At 42.0% G+C, this 8423-nt stretch overlaps 1 pseudogene; it reads left to right on the top strand.

Annotated features, from left to right (window-relative positions):
- The first annotated feature begins 897 nt into the window (after nt 1-897).
- LOC115872113 lies at nt 898-1017 on the top strand (annotated as a pseudogene).
- Nucleotides 1018-8423: the final 7406 nt, after the last annotated feature.

Below are 8423 nucleotides of genomic sequence, written 5' to 3'. Positions count from 1 at the left end.
CGCAGGTTTCAGGGCTGTTCCTTTGGGATAACATCTCATTCAGCTCCTTCTGGCTTAACTCTGCTGCTGAAAAAATTTCTCCTTGCATCTTGATTTTCAAGCCTGATAAGTGACCATGGGGGAACACAGAGGAGGCATTTGAAAATGGAAAAATGTATGTTTTGAAATCACTTTTAGTTATTTAAAAGTTGCTCACCTTTCATCAGAAAATGTCCAGTGTTCTCAGGTTTTGTAAAAAAAACGTTTTTCCTTGGCTGAAGAAGGAAAACCAATGTATGTTAAGTAAGAACAGATAATATGCGATCTGCCCCAAGGTAGTGTTTTAATTAATAGAATAACTGTGTTGCTGAAGTATATGTTTCAGCTGCCTTGTTATTCCACTGCCATCAGATTGGATCCAAGTTGAGTTTATTGGATAGTAGAACTGCCCCTATGGGTTTATAAGACTGTAAATCTTTATGGGAGTAGAAAGCTGCCTATTTCTCCCTATTAGATGGTAAAGTGCAGTTCTCATATTACCTTTAATTAAAAAATGACTAGGCTTTTGAAAATACATGTGAACTGCATTTAACTAATAATTCCTAGATTGAGAGATCAAAAGTTTGTAGTAAGCAAATGCCATCTACATTTATTTTAATGGAGAAAGTGCAACAGCTCTTAGTAGTGAATGCCATCAAGCAGTGTTTTTTCAAACTTACGTTATGATTTTAAGTCAGACTTGGAAATGGTACTGTTTAGCTGAAATGAGTCCACAACTTTAAATCCTTACATTTTATATTTCACATCGATTTCCCCATATTAGAAGAAGCCAGAACTTTTCACTAATTGCAAAGATAATACATTCATGATGCTGAAAACTCAGATAAAATGTTTTAGTTAACACTATATTTATTACTCATGCTGTCATGGAACCGGCTGGGCATGCCTGCAGCGCCAGATCAAGTGCTCGCGCATAACTGGGGCCACCACGCCTCTGTGGTGGGGGGTGGGCAGCCCTTTTAAACGTGAGCGACAGCTGGCCGTCAACCCCCCCCCCCAAAAAAAAACTGTATTACCACTTTGCATAGGATGTTGTCTTCTTAAAACGACTTCTTATCTTATTTCCCAGTGTATTATAGCCCCTGAAAAGAAACCTGCTAGAGACATTGTCTGTCACATTGCCACACAGTCAGTAGGTGCCGTGGAATCTGTGAGGCCGGACTCAGTGGGACAGCTTGTTTGTCTGGGTTTCAAAGTTTTCTGCCTCTGACTCAAGATACAGGGTGAATATCGTCCCCTTTTCATTGCTTGCTTTCGCAGAAGAGCACGCGTTTTTTTTCTCTGGCAGTTTTCCACCTTAACAGTTTCGTCTTCTGTAGGTTGCTTATATTGTAAGTGAGGAGCCCCGTTGGCTCAGCTGCTAGCCAGAAGGTTGACAGTTCAAACCCATCAGCCGTTGCATGGGAGGAAATGCTGGCCGTTGGTCCTGGAAACGCTGTGGGACAGGTCTACATTGTCTTACTATGGCTGCTTTGAGTTGGCATTGACTTGATAGCAATGGATTTAGGGTTATGGGGGGGTGGGGGGAAAGAAGGTATGTTGTAAATAACCTTATAAATATCTCTGAAAAAAGTTTTCAGCAGCATGCAAAGTGATATTCTCTGCACTAATTTTATTAAAAAATATCAGTGGTAGTTGATAAACTGGCAACTCTTCAGCCAGCTTGGACTTGGACAGGAGAGAGGTTTACCCCTCCCCCCCATTTCCTCCCAAGTATTTAGTCTCCATAAAGAAAATGTCAAACCGAACAGACCCCTGGTTCTTTCCAACAGTGCTAGCCATCGCTTGCTCTCTGCAGGGCAGAAAACGCTCTTACTGCATATACTCGAGTATAAGCAGACCCGAATATCAGCCAAGGCACCTACTTTTACCACAGACACTGCATAAAAGATGTGCTGAAAAACTTGGCTTATATACGCGAGTATATACGGTAAGTCTTGTATTTCAGAAATAAATCAGAGAAGACCTGGCACGGCTGCACCATCCACCAGCAGCAGATCTGGGGTTAAGCACCACGTCAGAGGAAAACTGGTGAGGGATTCTCCAGCCATGACTTCCTGCTCCCTGACATCACAAGACAGTATCTTGGATGCCAGTGCACGGCCTTTCCTTCCTCCAAGGAAGAAGGAGGAAAATGAACCCCAAGGGGCAGTTTAGGAAAGAAACATTATAAGTCAGTCCCCTAACCTCACCCCAACTACGGATGCTTTTGGTGGACAGACAATAAAACTGACAATTGGGAATGTTGAGGAATTTCCTGACCGTTAACGCTGGGAATGAATTCAGACTTTCCAGAAGAGGACTGTGTAGGTCAAAGGAAACAGGTCTTTGGGCAGCTCCCAGGCCACTAGTTGGTGAGTTTGGAATTGTAAACTCGACCTGCTAGAAATGGGGAACCTGGCGGATCTTTGCTGAATGAGCTGGAGCGAACAAGAAGACTTCGGTGAATAGACTCTTGTTAGCACTGCCAACGGGTTATCTTAAAGACGGCGCATGAGCTGGGCAGAAAGGGAGAGCTCCGGAAGCCGGAGCTGAAAGTGCCTGTCACTGAGGTTTGGTGTGGAGAATGCTGTTGGCAGCAAGCCCTACCCTGTTCTCTCTTGTGTTATCTGGGTACTTTAGAGAAAAAGATCCACAGACACTTATATGTATAAGTCTATAAGGGAGAGTTTTATATAAAGGGTAAGTGCACATCAAGAAAACATCCCAACCCAGTGCTCTCCAAGCCCACAAGTCCAACATTAGCCTGTATGTCCTTTACCAATCCACAAAGTCCTCCTCCATCTCACAAAACACACACAATGATGCCGACTCCAGGGAGAAAGCTGAATCAGTGAACATGTAAGCATCTCAGCGCTGGCAGGGGTCTCCACACGGCTGCTCCAACACCCAGGGCTGCATCGGGGTAGGTCCATGTGACTTCTCCTTGGGGATGTCTTGCAGGAAGTGAGCCTGGCCAGCTGAAGCAGGGAACTGGCTAAGGCAGCTGCACCCTGGTCTGACCATCAGAAGGCAAGAGACCCGAGAACTAGAAAGGCGAGGCTCACCGAGCCATTTATCCCTCTGCCCTTCAATTAACCCCACATGTGTTTATCTGCCAGGTTGGCACAATAAACTTTAACTATCTCATCTCTCCTCTCTCAGGTTGTGTCCGTTGATTGGGGGACCATTCTCATTAGTTCTAGGAAATGCTTCAGATTCACCAAACTTGCCTTGCACTTCGCTCTGGTTTGGTGTCACCTTTAACGGCCCAGTTTCACTCACCACCTCAGGGAAAACCTCAGTCTGTCTTGGCGGTGCACTTTCACCATGTGAAAATTGTGGAGATGCTTTTTGGGGGTGGTGGTGGTGATGGAGTTTGGCCCATCATCATGATAATGAATGTCCATTCCTTCCTCTTCCTCATCTTAGACCACTTGGATGAGGTTAAAATGACACACCTGTGTGAAACTGCTCTATGTGGCCTCATAAGAATCATGAGAAAACGCCCCCAGATTCTTCACCCCGAAAAGATGAGCTAGCAGCAGTTTCTCCTTATGTGTCGGTAAAATGGTTTCGTGAACACAAGGGCAATGCATTTCTGCGAACATGGAAATGCTGCATTCATTTAGAATGTTAACATTTCCTCTAACAATGTTTAACATAAAATGTTTAACATAATAAAAGCACACTTAATTCTAAAGTCTAGTGAGAATAATATGAACATTGTGATGCTGAAGTATCTTCCCCCCACCCTGCCCCCCAAGAAGGTTCTGAAATTACTCATTTTTCTACCATTTTTGAAGGGTTCTGGAGAAAGTATTTATTATATATAAGGAGTCTCTAAAAGGGTTTCCTTTTAAAGGCAATGATTGTATGTACCAGCTGTGAAGCTTGTATAGAATGTGTTCTGTGAGTAGCTATGCATTGAAACTATTCCTTTGTTGCTTTGCCTTTTATACTGTGTACCTAAACCCAACCTGCAAACTTTTGCCACACGCACACACCCCACACCCCTTTGCCCTTGATTAGTCCTAATGAATTTTAGAAGTCTTGCTAACTCTTTTGGTTTCGTCTTTACTAGCTTTATAAACAACAAGGGCCAATATTTTGGGGGCAATATACTGTTATTTTATGATCTTGTGTGCAATCTTTAAACCAGGAGAATCATTCTAAATTTCCTAGTGACTGGGTACTTAAAAAAAAAATCATCGAGAATTTTGGGAATGATGAGGGCAACAAATGTATAGATGTGCTTTACACAATTGATCTATGTATTGTGATAAATTGTATGAGCCCCAATAAATTGATTAATTAAAAAAAAATCATTATATTGGGGGCTCTTACAGCTCTTAAAACAACCCATGCATCAATTGTATCAAACATATTTGTACACATGTTGCCATCATCATTTTCAAAATCTTTGCTTTCTGTTTGAGCCCTTGGTACCAGCTCCTCTTCCCCACCCCCTTTGTCCCCCCACTCTCATGGACCCCTGATAAATTATACATTATTATTATTTTCATATTTTACATCGCCCACTGAATCCCTTTGCCCACATTACAGTTGTTCATCACCCTGGGCAGTGGGGGGAGTTAGATGTCAATCATAGTAGTTGATTCCCTGTTTTTCTCCCTTCACCTTCCCCTGACCCTCAAGATACCACTACTCCCATGGCTGTTCCTGAGGGCTTCTCTGTCCTGGAGTTAACGTGTCGAAGTTCTTATCTGTAGCAGTGTACATGCTCTGGTTACTCAGATTTGTAAGGTAGAACTGGGGTCATGATATTGGGGTGGGGGGAGGAGGCACTAAAGAACTGGAGAAATGTTGTGTGTTCCGTTGGTGCTGTGCTGCACCCTGGCTGACTAATTCTTTCCTTGTGACCCTTCTGTGAGGGAATGTCCGGTTGTCTACAGATGGGTTTTGGGTCTCCGTTCTGACCCTGATCACTTGCCTCCATATGTTTGTTTCTTCTGGGTCTTCTGATGCCTGACACCTTATCCATTTGACACCTTGGGATCACACAAGCTGGTGTGCTTCTTCCATCAGGGCTTTATTGCTTTCCTGCTAGATGGCTGCTTGTTTACCTTCGAGCCTTTAAGACCCCAGACGCTATATCTTTCAATAGCCGGGCACTATCAGTTTTCTTCACCACATTTGCTTATTGCACCCATTTTGACTTCAGTGATCTTCTCAGGAAGGTGAGCATCACAGAATGCCAGGTTATTAGAATAAAGTGTTCTTGTATTGAGGGAGTACTTGAGTAGAGACCAACTGGGTCCTTTTAAACCCTGTTGGTATATAGATTCTCAGCCTAGTTCATAAGGATATTTTAAAGATCAAATGTGATAGTTTGTCTGTAAATATTTATCAAATGCTGTCAAGCATGGGTTCCTGAACTTTAAAATGTTATTTTTTGATTTCTTTTTGTTGTGAATTGGGTTTAATTGTGAGTTAGTAGGGTTTTGTTTTTGTGTTTTTTTTACATTTTAGACCTTCAACTCAGCATTCAAACTACTCACCTGCCTCACCTGTGTAGTAGCCCACACCCCTTCCTCTGCCTTCTCCTCTCCCTCTTACGAAGCCCGTCCTCCCTTTCATCCAGCTTAGTGCCTGTCCGCTTTCTGCTCTGATGCTTCATCCTCCCACCTTTGCACACCTGTTCTTGTAGGTTCCCAAACTTATTTGGCCCACCACCCATTTTTCAGGAAGAAGAAAAACTACTCAGTGTCCCCCCTGACAGTTAAAAAGGTTTCTAGTAAAGTAAATCCAGGATGACGTGTAGGTATCTACTTCTACAGTTTGCCTGGATGTTTCCATTGCTCGGGGTAGGAGATAGTGGTGGGGGCAGGAGAAACTGTAGAGGATTCTTCCCCCAAATCCACAAATTCATTACAGTTATTGGTATTGAGACCAATTAACTTTGAGTGTATGCACGATTTACATACCGGGGATATTGCATCTCACATTTGCTTCTGGAGTAATTTCTCTGTTCTTCTGAATGAGGAGAAAACATACTCATTCTTTTCGAAAGCATTTTCTAGGGAGTCCACAAGATGGCACTTGTTAACCTATTTCCTCTGATTTTCCTGAACCTCGGGAAATTTTGCAACCATTTAAAAAGGGATAGCTTAACATTTGTGTATCTAAAAATGCTAAAGTTTAGAGTTATTATTTCCAGAACGTGTGAAGGTTGGTGAGATTCAGTTTAAGATTGATGAGATTCAGTTTAACATTTTGAAAAGAGTTCATTTCAACTGTAGGCACGAAGAATCTTTGAAAATCTTCAAGTTATTCTGAGCACAGAGAGCTGTATGATACAAAGGGCTGCCGCCATTCGAGGAGCCGGGGCATAGTTACTGTGGAAAGATGATGAGGCCGTGCAGGAGGCCTGTCAGGGCACATGCCTTGACTCTAGGTATCTTAAGACATTGAAAAGTGTAAGGACCCCAGCCATTAGTCATGGTGTAAAAGTGATCAAGCTATTTAAAATCAGAAAGGTGTAGTTGGGGTGTGGTTCGGAGTTTCTAACTGTGGGTGAGAGCTAACGAGTGGAATGGTCATGAGGGGCAGTCCTCATGAGGCAGTCTTTGTTGTCCCTGGATACTCAGTGCTTCACCAATGTACGTTATGTTTGCATATTGAAGGGCATTCTTAGGGAAAGGGAAAGGTGATCTGTTAAAATTATGCTTAAAAGTTTTACATTTGTTTATTGCGTTGTGAAACCCTGTCAATGATTTCAATGAAAAGAGCTATATTTATAGAAGACTAGGAAGCAAGAAAGTATATCTAGTGAAATTTAGAGCAAATTAGGTTTGCGTCTTTGACATTACATGGGTCTGATTTTTCTCAGCCCCATTAGAAAAGTGAGCAAGCAATAGAATCAGAGGCGTATTTTAGAAATAAGCGCAACTAATGGAACTTTCTGTAGAAAGCTAAGTAGATTTGCAAAAATCTGAATTCAAGTTTTATAGCCAAATATTTTAGAGGGTTGTAAAATTTCTCATTTTTTTCTCCCACCATTCCTATGAAAGTTTCCAAAGAAAGAATCTATTATATACGAAGAAAGAATCACTAAAGGTTTCTTTAAGAAACAATTATTGTATATACTGGCTTCTAAATTTGCACAATGCATGTGTTCTGTGAGTAGGCTGCCCTTTCAAATGATCTCTTTGTTAGCTCGCTCTTTTCTTCTCAAGGGCTTAGTGTTTGGTTTCAGGTTGCCACCATTTACTCCATCTTTTTGCACAGATCTCTCGTTTTAATGGCACATGAAACACCATTCCTCTAGAGCTCAATGCGTTTTATGGAATCTATGTAAACATTTAATATATTATTGAAACCACAGCAAAGCCAACCCTGAGCTATCTAGTGGAGTCCAACTGCTAGTGACCCTATCTATATAGAGCGCAGGGTAGAACTGCCTCATAGGGTCTCTGAGGCTGTAAATCTTGACAAGTCTTGCCTTTCTTCTACAGGTAGGCTGGTGGGTTTGAACCGCCGGCCTTCTGGCTGGCAGCCCAGCGCTCAACCTACTGTGCGACCAGGATGCCTTCATTTTGCCATTAATTTGCCATAAACTTAGAAAACCACAAGCATGGGATTTCTTTGAACCAAAATACTGTCTTAAAAAGTACTCTGTGTTCTACTTCATAATTTGTATGAATACCACAGCATCTAACCTCACCTGAAACAAATATTTACTGTTGCTTTTCTTTGTCAATGGATAAAATGCTAGTCAACTGAACTGCAACTCTTGGGAAAATACATGGAATTACAGTGTAGTCTGACTCCTATAAATGTGATCATGCAAATGGGAAGATACGTTGTTACCGCTCCCTGAGAGATGTTCAGCGAGTCATCATGAGGGATGAGCAACAGCTTGGATAGTATTTTCATCCTTCGCATAGTAGATGTTTCAATAGATATGTTGTCTGTTGAGAAGTTAAACTGCTTTGCCCAATGGAAATCTGAAAGTTGCTTATTCAGAAGATATCATATTCGATTATCTCAGAAGACACTTTTCAAGGAATGTCTGCAGAGGTAGCTGTTGATGATGGTTCTGTGGTAACAGTGGTTTTGGGGTCCTCAGCCTTGAGAAGTAGTAGGACTGGGGTACTCTTTGGAGGGAAGAATGGAGAGGGTTTGTTTTACATACTTTGGACATGTTGGTAGGAGGGACCAGTCCCTGGAGAAGGACATGTTTGGCAAAGTGGAGGGGCAGCAGAAAAGAGAGAGTGTGTTAGTCTGGGTAGACTAGAGAAACAAATTCATAGACGCTCATATGTGTATAAGAAAGAGCTTTATATAACGAGTAATTGTATATTAAAAAAACATTCCAGCCCATTCCAGATCAAGTCCATAAGACCAAAATTAGCCCATATGTCTGATACCAGTCTTTAAAT

The sequence above is a fragment of the Echinops telfairi genome, unplaced genomic scaffold (assembly GCF_000313985.2).
Source record: "Echinops telfairi isolate 266 unplaced genomic scaffold, ASM31398v2 ScPeMD7_3;HRSCAF=10, whole genome shotgun sequence".
In the NCBI taxonomy this organism is placed as follows: domain Eukaryota; kingdom Metazoa; phylum Chordata; class Mammalia; order Afrosoricida; family Tenrecidae; genus Echinops; species Echinops telfairi.
This window is presented reverse-complemented; position numbering and strand designations above follow the sequence as displayed.